The sequence below is a fragment of the Somniosus microcephalus genome, chromosome 8, assembly GCF_052327205.1.
Source record: "Somniosus microcephalus isolate GS21.2 chromosome 8, FLI_Smic_1.0, whole genome shotgun sequence".
NCBI classification, from domain to species: Eukaryota; Metazoa; Chordata; class Chondrichthyes; order Squaliformes; family Somniosidae; genus Somniosus; species Somniosus microcephalus.
In genome coordinates, this window is record NC_140994.1 from 18,710,662 (window position 1) to 18,724,908 (window position 14,247).

A 14,247-nucleotide genomic window follows, 5' to 3' on the forward strand; every position below is an offset into this window, starting at 1 on the left:
CCAGCAAGCGCCTCCGGTGTTCTTTTGCGGCCAAGATTTTGTTTTTGTGCTCGTCAAGGTGAGGAATGAATGGATTCCCCATCCCCCCCCCCCCCCCGCCATTTTAGGCGTCCAGTGTTTGCATCAAGCACTCCCAGCAAAGCTAGATGCAAAAATAAAGCTCCCTCTGCGCTGCCCCACCAACATGCTTCGAGGAACAGCACCTCATCTTTCGATTAGGCACTTTACAGCCTTCTGGACTCAACATAGAGTTCAACAACTTCAGATCATAACCTCGGCCCCTAACATATACAGTATATATATTTTTTATCCACACTTTTTGTTTGTGCCTTCTGTTCTTCTCCCCCACATGGCAGCTGTCTTCCATTCTGCCAGCGCAATTTACACTTCCTCTAGAGCCATCTTTTGTTTCTTAACTTGTCCCATTACCATCTCCTCCTGCCTTGAATATCTCTTAATGTCTCTTAACCTCCCCTGCCTTCTATCCTATCACAGACCTTCCCTTTTGTTCTTTCATCCCCTCCCCCCCTTTCCCAGCCCCTACACTTGCTTAAAAATCTGTTCCATTTCCTGCTTTTTTCCCCCAGTTCTGACGAAAGGTCTTCGACCTGAAACGTTCACTCTTGTTTCTCTCTTCGCGGATGCTGCCTGGCCTGCTGAGCATTTCCAGCGTTTTCTGTTTCTATTAACATGTTTCAGCCCTGGCTGAGGCATTTTTATTCCCCCATGTAAGGTTCTCCTATGGGCAGGGTGGGCAGGAGGGGCAATCCTCCCCGCGACACCATCTCCACTTTACCGACCATTTGAACAGGGCTGTGCAGCGGTACCCAGCTCCATCGCTTAGCAACAGTCTCTCTTCCCTGCCTCCACGCATACTGTGTGAGGCGCTAGAGATCGGTCGCGCACGGTTTTGTTACCCAAACAGACTTCAGTATGCATTAAACTATTAACAGACTTTGCCCAGGCTACCAGGAATTTTAACCGGCACCTTAATATCCGGAAATCTCTCTTAACCGGCAAAATTCAGGAGTAGGTTCAGGTAAGTTTTACTATATATTAGTGGCCGTGTAACCAGGGTTTCTGGATCTGTGGCCGTGTAACCGGGGTTCCTGCGCCTGTGGCCGTGTAACCGGGGTTCCTGCGCCTGTGGCCGTGTAACCGGGGTTCCTGCGCCTGTGGCCATGTAACCGGGGTTCCTGCGCCTGTGGCCGTGTAACCGGGGTTCCTGCGCCTGTGGCCGTGTAACCGGGGTTCCTGCGCCTGTGGCCGTGTAACCGGGGCTCCTGGATCTGTGGCCGTGTAACCAGGGTTCCTGCACCTGTGGCCGTGTAACCAGGGTTCCTGCACCTGTGGCCGTGCAACAGGGACTCCTGGATCTGTGGCCGTGTAACCGGGACTCCTGCACCTGTGGCTGTGTACGGGGCTCTCGTACCTTGGTAAGTATGCCTCTCTGTAATCCGGACTTTTTGATCAACCGGCACCACGCCAGTCCCGTCGGTGCCGGATAAAAAAGAGTTTCCTGGGGGTACGTGGCGGCATCCCTTTAAATTGACCCCTCACCCCGTAAGGGCTGCTGACGTGCGATCCGCTGCCTCCAATCAGGCACGCTCCCTACAGCAGGCCCAAGGTCAAGCAAACCAACAGCAACATGGAGGTTATGATTTGGAAAATCTACCCCTTGAAGGTCACCAGGAAATGTGTATGTCCCTCCTGCTTCCCACCCCAGGAGGGATTAGGCGCTGCTTGGCAGATCACGAGGGGTGGGGGTAGACATACCCCACTGAGTTGCCATGAAGTTTACAAGATGACCGGAGCAGTGCAGGCATCCCACCGGAACACTTGGGACTGCGCACGGGCTCGTACTAGCTCGCCAGGAAATTTGGGTGCCACACCTTATTCGTCGGATCACTAGGGATCCAGGCAGTCGCTGATACTCCAGACAAGAGGCCGATGACTCAATCCCCCGGCCTCGCTGCTATGAGATCAGTCCCTGTAGGAATGGGCACGCGAGCACGGTCTCGGATGACGGTCTGGGTTCTCCCAGCCCTGCGAGGTGGCAATCTCTGTGTGCTGCCTGACGGTGGGGTGGCTGATGGTCGAATCTTGCTGAGTAGGAACTGTGGAGCACAGTGTGCATGACTCAGCAAGCTGGTACGTCAATTCATTGCAACGCCATCTGGGAGCACAAATGTGCCTAATTCAGGGCACCCTTGCTCCCTACGTTATATAACTCTGTGTCAACTCCATTAGTCATCCCAGTATTATCAAAATAAAACCCTTTAATTCTGCGCTGAGAGATTTTCAGGTTCCTATCTCGTTGAACAGCATTGCCCGCCATGCCAACACCTTTCGTGTTTGGTACAATATATGCAAAGCAGCTTGGCATGCAGTGTGATCTCAACTCTTCCCCCCTCCCCCCCCCCCATCTAAATTATTGAAAAACAATGCTACTACAGCTCTCGGTATCATTTAAGCGACTTAAAGAAGCATTTTCTCGCTAAACATATTCGGGGTGATTTCAGAGAGACAGCCACATGTGGGATACGTGCCAGTCAGAACAGAGAAGGGGCCTACACCTGAAACATTAGCCTGCTATTGCCACTCTTGACCTGCTCGGTGGTAGTCATGGGGTTCAGGAGCTTGGTGAGTTGCTGCAGTACACAGTTCGCCGGTGGTGGTGCTGACACACACCGAGCCCAATGGCCATGGTGCGACTCAAGTGGATGGCTTGGTCCTGGATGGTTGAACTTCTTAATTGTTGCTGTGCCTTCACCCATCCCGGAGAGCAATCAGTGCTCAGATACTCCTAACAGTGGAACATCTTAAGGTCAATTAGAAAGCAATTGCTTATCTCTGTAACCTCCTCCAAGAACTCTGTTTCCCTCCAACTCTGGCCTCTTGTGCATGCCCCACTTCCTTTGCCCCACCATCGATGGCCGTGCCTTCAGCCATCTAGACCCTAAGCTCTGGAATTCCCTCCCTAAACCTCTCCGCCTCCTTCCTCCTTTTTAAGACGCTCTTTAAAACCTACCTCTTTGACCAAGCTTTTGGCCACCTGCCCTAATGTCTCCTCCTTTGGCTCGGTGTCAATGTTCGTCTGATTCCGTTCCTGTGAAGCGACTTGGGGCGTTTTACAACGTTAAAGGCACTGTGTAAATACAAGTTGCTGAAGGAAGGTTAGAAAGAACAGCAGCTGCTTGTGTGTCGCGGCTCCTGCCCTTGGGGAGAGGTCAAGGTCAGAGAACCCTGCAGAAAATGACTAGTGTCAAAAGTATTAAAAATGAAAAAGAGAACCAAAGTGCGACAGATACTCACTGGACTCGAGCCTTTTGTGGAGATAATGTATTAAAAATCTTATGTCTGCATGCACTTCCTGTCAATCTTTTGCCATTAGAAATTCCTCTGTTTACATTTACAATGAAAACTTCCTATGTAAACTAGTCACACTGTACCTACGCCCACCGACAGTGGGGGCGCTGTAGCGCCTCAGTTTTGATAGTCCCAGCTCCTCATATTGTTCCAAAGGGAAACTCCTATGTTCCAACAAATTCTTCTTCTCTGCTTTCCAAGTTGACAAAGGCTTGGCGATTTAAGTATAATTAATAATATTAACTCATAGTATTGTAGAAACCTGAGGTTAGAATGTACGACTTTGAAATGGGGCTTGAATTATGTCTGCACGCTCTTATCCCATTATCTCCCACCTTCTAACCCAGCTTCACTTAAAGACTACACTTGGTCTTGACTTTCTGTGTGCAACGCCACAGGAGATTGTCTGGTGTGTATATAAACATACATGTATTTAAAAAATTAATTATTGGGATCTGTGCGTCGCTGGCAAGGCCAACATTAATTGCCCGTCCCTCGTTGCCCTTGAGAAGGTGGTGGTGGGCCGTCTTCTTGAACCACTGCAGTCCGTGCGGTGAAGGTGCTCTCACAATGATGAAAGAACGGCGATATATGTCCAAGTCAGGATGATGTGGAGGTGGTGCTCCCATGCATCTGCTGCCCTTGTCCTTTGAGGTGGTAAAGGTCGTGGGTTTGGGAGGGAGGTTTAACTTGCAGCCCCACAAAAGCCTAGCACTGTACGATCTATTGGAAAGAGACAAGACTGTGGTGAACCCATCCAATGTTTTATAATCTACTTGTGGTGAAGGTGCTCGTACAACGCTGTTGGGTAGGGAGTGCCAGGATTGCGATGAAGGAATGGCAGTATATAACTGTAGAACTGCACCTGTGTGAGATGTAACTTTCCTGTTTAGCTTTGAAATAGTGCTATGGGATGTTTGGACGTCCACCTGAGAGGGCAGACGAGGCCTTGGTTTAATGTCTCATCCAAGAGGCGGCACCTCAGACAGTGCGGCACTCCCTCAGCACTGCGTTGGAGTGCCAGCCTAGATTTTTGTGCTCAAGTCTCTAGAGTGGGGCTTGAACCCACAACCTTCTGACTCCGAGGCGAGAGAGTGCTACCCACTCTTCTTAGGCAGTCCCTCGGAACCGAGGATGACTTGCTTCCACATTAAAAATGAGGTCTCAGGTGACTGATGAGTCCAATGCGGGACCTACAGTCTCTGTCACAGGTGGGGCAGACGGTGGTTGAAGGGGCGGGTGGGTGGGGTGCTTGGGTTGACGTGCGCTCCTTTGCGCTTGGCTTCCGCTTGCTCCCGGCGAAGAGACTCGAGGTATTGGTGAGACCGCACCTGGAATACTGCGTACAGTTTTGGTGTCCATACTTAAGAAAGGACATACTTGCTCTCGAGTCAGTACAAAGAAGGTTCACTCGGTTAATCCCGGGGATGGGGGGATGGACATATGAGGAGAGGTTGCGTAGATTGGGACTCTACTCATTGGAGTTCAGAAGAATGAGAGGCGATCTTATTGAAACATATAAGATTGTGAAGGGGTTGGATCGGGTGGATGCGGGGAGGATGTTCCCGATGATGGGTGAAACTAGAACTAGGGGGCATAGTCTTAGAATAAGGGGCTGCTCTTTCAAAACTGAGATGAGGAGGAACTACTTCACTCAGAGGGTGGTAGGTCCATGGAATATGCTGCCCCAAAAAGCTGTAGAAGCTACATCATTACATAAATTTAAAACAGAAATAGACAGTTTCCTAGAAGTAAAGGGAATTAAGGGTTATGGGGAGCGGGCAGGAATTTGGACATGAGTCTAGGTTCGGATCGGTCATGGCCCTGTGGGTAGCGGAGCGGGCCCAGGGGCCGTGTAGCCTGATCCTGCTCCTATTTCGTGTGTCTAATTCTGTTAGATTCAGGAGATGGTTCTGTGATAGTGGATTGGCGGTTAGGATCAGATCAGCCATGATCTTATTGAATGGCGGAGCAGGCTCGAGGGGCCAATTGGCCTACTCCTGCTCCTATTTCTTATGTTCTTATGTTCGGCGCCTTCCCGGATGCTTCTCCTCCACTTTGTGCGGTTTTGGGCCAGGGATTCCCAGGTGTCGGTGGAGATGTTACACTTTTTCAAGGAGGCTTTGAGGGTGTCCTTGAAGCGTTTCCTCTGCCCAGCTGGGGCTCTCTTGCCGTGCCGGAGCTCCGAGTAGAGCGCTTGTTTTGGGAGTCTCGTATTGGGCATGTGGACAATGTGACCCAATGTGACTGAGCCACAGCTGATGTACTGATCCCTTATCACTGAAAAAAAAAATGTTAAAATGTCGGGGTCCGCGCTGAGTTACTTGATTTCAGCTTGGGCGGTGATACTTTATCAGCCTTGCCGTCCCTGATCCGTGAGGGAGAAGAAAAAAATCATTGCTGTTCGCAGTCCACTGAACTCTGCTGCAAAATGCACGTGCGTGTGGACATTGGGTGAGAATTGCACTGTGAGACCCTCCAAGTCGAATAGCTTGCTGACACTGTAGGCAGTGTCGCTGCCTGTGGAACTGCACAGCAGTGAGACACAGCGTCTTCACAATCATCTAGGAAAAATAGTTTCAGAAACCTGTGTTCTGGAATGGAATGTAATCTCTTTGAGAGGTTTAATGAGGCTGAGACGGGTTGTGGGGGGGGGGGGGGGAAATCTTTTGATTAAACTCCTCCTCACGTAGTTTTAAAAAAAAAATCAAAGCTTCAGGCCAACAACAGAGGATATGTCAGCTTTAAGAGAGCTGCACTCCATCCATCCCCTTAAGGTGCACCCGGAGGCCAGAACTACAAGAAGAGGAGCTGGGAGTAGTGGGTTGGACACATCATTTGGAGGCGGGCAGTGCACTGACTGCTTGGAGGGACTGTGACTCTGGGCTGACGAGAAGGATCCACTTCCAGCTTGCAAGGAGCGTGCGAGCGGCTGAGGGAGATTACAGATTGTGTCGCTGCTGAGATTTGCTCCGCTGGTTAAAGACGGCAGGCAAATAGCAGACCAGTTTTTTTTTGAATTTGCATGTGCAGTGGATGCTCAGCACTGAGAGAAACCATGGAGGAAACTACGAGCGGTAAGCAGCCCGGCAAGTTATCAATATGCCTTGTGTGGGATCTGTGACACTGGGAAGAAGGCAACTTGTAAAACTCACTCGGGAAGGTTTTAAAAAAATAATAAGAGTTAAAGTTTTGAATGGAAGGCTACTTGCAGAAGCGGCCTGATTATAAGCAGTAGTTTTGAGGAATGCAGGTTAGAGCTCTGCGGGCTTTGCCTCTGCATTTATTTATTTTTTTGGCCGATTGAAATTGTTTCTGGTGTTGGCTATAGTTTTGAAAGTCACCTTTTTTTTGTCTGTCTCCTCTCTCCTGTGCGGACTAGTCAAAACAAGGTTTATGTTGAAGCGGGGAAAAAAAGAGAGTGAGGCTGTCGTCGATTTAAAATTTATTGAGCAGAGGGGAAGCGGTGAGAAAAGATGTCTGGGGCTGGCTGAGTGAATTAGCTGAAGCCGTGCTTTGTGCTGTTGTTTCTCTCTCTCTCTCTCTCTCTTGACTTCATTTGCTTTGTTCGCTGAGCTGTTTCAGTGGAGTGTGGGTGGTGGGGTTGGAGGGAACCCAAGCTGCCCTCTCGTGTTAAGAGATCCTTAGCCAGTCCCCTTGGAGGGCCATGATCCATTGGTTAGTATAATTAGTTCAGGTTCTGGCCATTGCACTGCAGCGAGGACTTAATCTCTGGGGGGCTGTGTGTGTGTGTGTTTTTTTTTTGCAGAAAGTATTTGCAGTTTGGTGCAGTTCTCTTGACAATCTCATACTAAGGACAGTGGAAAAATACTGTGAGATTTCATGCTGGCTAAATGAGGGTGAAGCATTCCGTCACGTTTAGAAGGAATCTATATCATGGCTTGAATGCTGACGGTACAATGTCCACTCGGGCTCCCGTCTGCGTCCAATTTACAGGCGTCTGTTTGTTGGTCCTAAGGAGTCCCGGGTCGAGGAAAAAGTTAGCACGGTAACATTGCCCACTTTGTACCTGCAGCGCATCGACAATTAAGTGCAGGCAGATTCAGTCCAACAGACAAAATGGAGGCGCAACTGAGCAAAATGGAGAGCCGTCGGCACAAAATGGTGGCCGTGTTAAACCGCGTAGCGCTGCGTTGGTTCTGAGTCGCCGCCAGCCAGCACCGTTCCTATGTGCGTTATGTTGAAAGGAAACTGAGCTAGCTGGAATGCATGAAGATAGAGGCAGATTGTAACACGGTTGGAAAAAGTACCGGTTATACGAGCGGGTAATTGCAAATGTCATGCAGTTAAATGTTCTTGGACAGTCTGTTAATATTAAGCAACAATTCAGAGACTGAAATACAAAAAAAAACCCAAGGTGCACAAAGTCAGAGAATAAGCCAGTGCGGTAGATTATGGATGGGAATCCACGGTACAATACACTGTAAAAGTTCAGTGATGGTGCTACTGACATCTAGTGGTGGAACATCAATGCTACAGCAAGCCACCTTTTACATTGAGAGCCAATCTAATTGTGCCTTCAGGGGAGGTGGTGATCAGAAGCAGGACATTGCCCTACTGTGGGGAAGAGGCACCCCCAACCAGGCCACTCTTCTGCATTTCCTAGCCAATCGAAATATTCACAACGAGAAAGGGATATTCCACCAAGAAGGTCATAAAAGAAGTATGGCACCTCAGGCTGTCCCAACGCGCTTTACAACCAATGAAGGGCTTTCGAAGTGTAGCCTCTGTTGTAATGTAGGAAACGCAGCAGCCAATTTGTGCACAGCAAGCTCCCACAAACAGCAATGAGATAATGACTAAGTAATCGGTCTTAATGACGTTGGTTGAGGGATAAATATTGACCAGGACACCGGGGAGAACTCCCCTGTTCCTCTTCGAAATAGTGGCCATGGGATCTTTCATAATCATAATCAACTTTATTGTCATTGTTAGTGCACCAGTGCAGTACAACGAAATGTAGGCTTGCGGCTCCCGAGAGTGTACATTTAGATTAAGACATTTAAACATTCGACATTCATTTGGCTTGTAATACATTAACATAAACATAACCATAATAAAGTGCATTGGCAGATGTGCAGGCTTTAGAGTTTATTTGTGGAGTTCAGTAGGATGACAGCCCTGGGAAAGAAGCTGTTCCTAAATCTGGTCGTTCGGGTGCGAATGCATCTGTAGCGTCTCCCAGATGGCAGGAGGGCGAACAGACTGTGGCTGGGGTGGGTAGGGTCTTTGATGATGGTCCGTGACCTCCGTAAACAGCGTTTCTGGTATATGTGCTCTATGGTCGTAAGCCGGGTGCCGGTGATGCGTTGGGCAGTTTTGACTACCCGCTGCAGGGCTTTCCGGTCATAGTAGCTACAGCTGCCATACCATACTGTGATACAGTTCGTCAGGATGCTCTCCACCTGAGAGAGCAGACAGGGCCTCGGGTTAACGTCTCATCCGAAGGATGGCCCACTCTGACAGAGCAGCGCTCCCTCCGTACCGCACTGGAGTGCCAGCCTGGATTATGGGCTCATGTCTCTGGGGTGGGACTTGAATCCGCAACCTTCTGACGTGGAGGGCGAGAGAGTGCGACCCACGGAGCCACCTATGTCATGGGGATTCATGAAGTTTTCTGTCCTTACAAAGGTTTGCCGAAGCTTTTAATTTAATTAAAAAGGGCAGGGTACCCGTAGGAGGCAGACCTCGAGGGGTCCCGGCTGCTGTAGCTGCTCTGAAAACTCTGCTCTCCTACTCTGCAGCAGATACTGAAGGCAGCTATAATGCGACTTTAACCCTTCTTTATATTGTAATAAATTTGGGCCATTGCATACTGTTGATGATGCAGGCGAACATTGTCTCATCGATTACATCACTATCCCCTCCCACCTTTATAGAAACAGTAACATGTATTCCCGTGATGTTAACACCCTTTAATTACTGGCAAGCCAGCCAGACGATAACATTTGCCAGCAAGTAATTGTGAGAGTCTACACTCTGAACTCCCACGATTAAAAAGATTCCCTTTCCTGTACATCCTTTGGGGGAGCTTCCTCTGAATTGGTCTGGGATTAGTCAGCCCTCCCTCCCCTGCAGGGCTAGGCACTGAATTCAAGGACGAAATCGGGACTGGGCTAGATGGGGTGGATTCATATTTATTTTTGTTCTTTTTCCACCCTTTTTCTCTCCTCCTCTCTCTTTTGAGGTACAGTTCCACTGGTATCAGGCAGCCTCCGATGTATCTCACTGAAGTATTTGTGTGTGTGTGTGTGTAGGGTTGCAAAATTCCAGAAATGTTTAAAATAGGAAACTTTCCATGGGAATTTATGGGAATTTTGAGTTTTTTTGCTGGTTTTTGTCTCGGACTCATATTATCTTTGTCATCAAAATAGACATACTGTTCCATACAAATAAAAACAGGCTTTCAAAACTTTATTTAGGCTATAATTTTGAACTTTATTGAACCCCCACAAAAAAGACCCATCTAAAATAAAATAAAAAGAGCGTCAGCTTATTTAGCCTGTAATTTGTCCTTATTTTGTCCCTTTGAGTCTTCTACTCATCATTGCTCCTCCTGATTCTCTGACTCTGGCTCTGACGTGTCCATTTCCTCCTCTGTGTCACTGTCTAGCTGTGTGATGGACACTTCTGTATCTGGCTCAATAAGTTGTAGGTTCGCCCGGATAGCCACCAGTTTCTCCACTCTCTTGTTAGTCAGCCTGTTGCGCACCTTTGTATGCGTATTCCCAAAAAGTGACCAGTTTCGTTCAGAGGCCGCTGATGAAGGTGGGATTTGGAGTATCACCGATGCAATGGGGTGTTTCCATGGTTCTCAAACCCATGATGTCCTTGAGGAGCAGGTTGAGCCCGTGAGCTGCGCACCCAATAGACGTAATATGAGGGTAGGCCTCCTCCACTTGAGCCCAAGCAGCCTTCATATTCGCAGCATTGTCAGTAACTACTGCAAAGACCTTTTGTGATCCAAGATCGTTGATGACCGCTTTCAGCTCATCAGCAGTGTATGTGCCTGTGTGTCTGTTGTCCTTCATGTCTGTGCTCTTGAAGAACACTGGGAGAGGAGTGGAGACGATGTAGTTTATGATGCCCTCCCCTCGTACATTTGACCACCCATCTGAGATAACTGCAACACAGTCTGCCATTTCTATCATTTCTTTGAGCTTTCCTTGGACTCTGTTATACTCAGCCTCCAGCAAATAAGTAGACAAAGCATGTCTGGTGGGAGGACAGTATGCAGGGCGAATAACATTGAAAAATCTCTTCCAGTACACATTGGCTGTGAGCATGAGGGGTGAGCCTGTCGCATATACAGCTCGAGCAAGGCACTCATCTGCATTCTTCTGGCTATGGTTATCCATTGTATCAAAGAATCTTCCAAGTGGACCAGGAGTTGCTGATAGTAAACATGGCATTGTTCTATACAGAGAAATAAGGGCATTCGTCTCTGTGTCGAACTGCGGTCGATAGCACGATTGCAACAGGGTGAGTACATTTTTCCTGAAGCTCCATGTGATGGAAGCATGACCTGTGCATGCACGATGCTACATCACCAATAGAGGGAGCTAATCGCTCATCCACTCATCCAACCAATCAGGACACATTTGTTCACAGTCACACACAAAACTTGTAATTATTAAAACAAGCCAAGTAAGAAGATAAACATATTGATTAAGAAGTTCCTTAATAATTAAGATTCCATCTCTGTTAGTAATTTTAAGAGAGGACCTGTGGAAAAAAAATGAAAGAAATACAAAAAAAAAAACCAAAAAACTATTATGCTAGCATGTGCTTTTTTGGGCAAAATTCCCAAGCTAAACTTCCCGTGGAAAATTTCCGGAAATTTCCCAGAAACTTTCCACCTCTTCGCAACCCTATGTGTGTGTGTCTGTGTCTGTGTGTGTGTGTCAGTGTCAGTGTGAGTACGCCTGGACAGTTGGCGCCTGCAGATCAAGCATCATTGGAGGAGCCAATCACGGCCAAACACAATCCTCTCCTCACCCAGCGCAGACGCACATTTTTTATTCATTCTCGGGATGCAGGTATCATTGGCCAGGCCACATTTATTGCCCATCCCTAGTTGTCCCTGAGAAGGTGGTGGTGGTGGACCTCCTTCTTGGACATAGATAGATATGTGAAAGAAAATATGGAATAACAGAAGACCAGCCAGCCCATTAAGCCTCTTCCTTCTGTAGATCATGTACAATCCACACTCCTGTTTATTCTGTCCACCTGCACTTGAAGTGTCAGCTTGGCTCATTTGGTAGCCCTCTCACCTTCTGGGTCAAAAGATTGCAAACTCAAGCCCCCCCGTCCAGGGTCGAGCACATAATCTGGCTGATGCTCCAGACTGCAATCTCGTATCTCGTGTTAGAAACATAGAAAAATAGGAGCAGGAGTAGGCTATTCGGCCCTACGAGCCTGCTCCGCCATTCAATATGATCATGGCTGATCCTCTATCTCAATAACCATATTCCCACTCTCTCCCCATACCCCTTGACGCTTTTTGCGTCTAGAAATCTATCTATCTCCTTCTTAGGTATATTCAGTGACTTGGCCTCCACAGCCTCCTGTGGTAGAGAATTCCACAGGTTCACCGCCCTCTGAGTGTTGTATTGTCGGACTGCAATCCTTTGGCTCAGATGTTGAACAGAGGCCCTTATTGCTACAGTGATCGCACTTCCCTCTACGGTGTCAAGGCAGGGAATTCCAGGATTTTGAACCAGTGCCGGTGGAGGAAGCCAAGCTCCCAGTCTGCGGTAACCGTCACCATTTTGTCTGTCTGGTCCTGCGGCAATGGCAGTAACCTCAGCCGCCCCTTCCCCCATCCAGTCTGCACTTGTTGCCGAATGTAAAAAAAAACAAATGTTTATAATGTTTGGGGATGTCGCCAGGCCCAGTAAAGTGGTGGGGATGAAAATGAGCCAATTACATTTCTCGCCCTGCCACCCGTTGCCTGGGAAACGGGCTAAGCTTACAGATGGTGACAATGGGTTAGGTATGGTTTCTTAGGCCCCCCCCCACACGCACTCTGCAAATGGTGACGGAGCAGAAGGACTTCACATGAACGTTAAAATCCCATTTAAAATCTCCATTTTACGTATTCTGATTTGGCTGCTGGTGGTAGAATCAAATCAGCAAACCATAAGGTCAAACAAATCGGATTTACCCCTTCATGCCTCGCCCTTGTGTTCCTTTTCCATTTTGAACCACCGCGGATCAAATGGGAGAGCGGCACCATAATGAGGCAGGATTAAACGTGGGAATGGACAGGACTAGAAGAAACGATTCGTCTACCCGACTGGTCCCAAAGTTTGAGGTAGTATCTCGCACTACCCCATCTATCATTTTTACTCGGGAAGAGCATCTCTTCATAACTCATCCCCGATTTCATCACTCCACCATTGGCGGCCATACCTTCCGCTGCCAAGGCCCAGAGCTCTGGGTTACGGTCGCATAGTAGTTACGTTACTGGACTAGTAATCCAGAGGTCTGGACTAATGATCCAGAGACGTGAGTTCAAATCCCACCATGGCAGCTGGGGAATTTAAATTCAGTTAGTTAAATAAATCTGGAATAAGAAAGCTAGTGTCAGTAATGGTGACCATGAAACTACCAGATTGTCGTAAAAACCCATCTGGTTCACTGGGAAGGAAATCTGCAGTCCTTACCCAGTCTGGCCTATATGCAACTCCAGACCCATAGCTACTATGACCGGAAAGCCCTGCAGCGGGTAGTCAAAACTGCCCAACGCATTACTGGCACCCGGCTACCGACCATAGAGCACATATACCAGAAACGCTGTCTACGGAGGTCACGGACCATCATCAAAGACCCTACCCACCCCAGCCACAGTCTGTTCGCCCTCCTGCCATCTGGGAGATGCTACAGATGCATTCACACCCGTACGACCAGATTTAGGAACAGCTTCTTTCCCAGGGCTGTCATCCTACTGAACTCCACAAATAAACTCTAAAGCCTGCACATCTGCCAATGCACTTTATTATGGTTATGTTTATGTTAATGTATTACAAGCCAAATGTATGTTGAATGTTTAAATGTCTTAATCTAAATGTACACTCTCGGGAGCCGCAAGCCTACATTTCGTTGTACTGCACTTGTGCACTAACAATGACAATAAAAGTTGATTTGATTTGATTTGATTTTGATTTGATATGGTTGACTCTTAATTGCCCTCTGCAATGGTCTAGCAAGCCACTCAGTTGTCATAGAAACATAGAAGATAGGAGCAGGAGTAGGCCATTCGGCCCCTCGAGCCTGCTCCGCCATTCAATGCGATCATGGCTGATCATCCAAATTCAGTACCCTGTCCCTGCTTTCTCCCCATACCCCTTGATCCCTTAGCCTTAAGAAATATATCCAACTCCTTCTTGAATATATTTAATGAATTGGCCTCTACTGCCTTCTGTGGTAGAGAATTCCACAGGTTCACCACTCTCTGGGTGAAGAAATTCCTCCTCATTTCTGTCCTAAATGGCTTACCCCTTATCCTTAGACTGTGACCCCTGGTTCTGGACTCCCTTCCTGCATCTAGTCTGTCCAGTCCTGTCAGAATTTTATAAGTTTCAATGAGATCCCCTTTCAGTCTTCTAAACTCCAGCGAGTACAAGCCCAATCGACCCAATCTCGCCTCATACGTCATTCCTGCCATCCCAGGTATCAGCCTGGTGAATCTTCGCTGAATCAAGAAGGTGGCTCACCACCACCTTCGAGGGCCATTAGGGATGGGCTTGCCGGCGACGTCCATATCCCGTGAATGAATTTTTTTTTAAAATTCCCTCCCTAAATCTCTCCTCCTTTTGAGACGCTCCTTAAAAACGACCTCCTCTGTCCTAATAG

General features: G+C 48.1%; 1 protein-coding gene across 4 annotated transcripts in view; it reads left to right on the forward strand.

The window, feature by feature from the left end:
• The window catches only part of lzts2a (leucine zipper, putative tumor suppressor 2a), a 229,873-nt gene that overhangs the window by 99,064 nt on the left and 116,562 nt on the right, over positions 1–14,247 (forward strand). The window contains exon 1 of one of the 4 annotated variants that reach the window (XM_085994314.1): positions 6,095–6,446. The exons of the other annotated variants lie outside the window; for them this stretch is intronic. The gene's annotated coding sequence lies outside the window, so the exon portion shown is untranslated. Of the gene's footprint in view, positions 1–6,094; positions 6,447–14,247 lie in introns of those variants that run through there. 4 annotated transcript variants of the gene reach the window in all.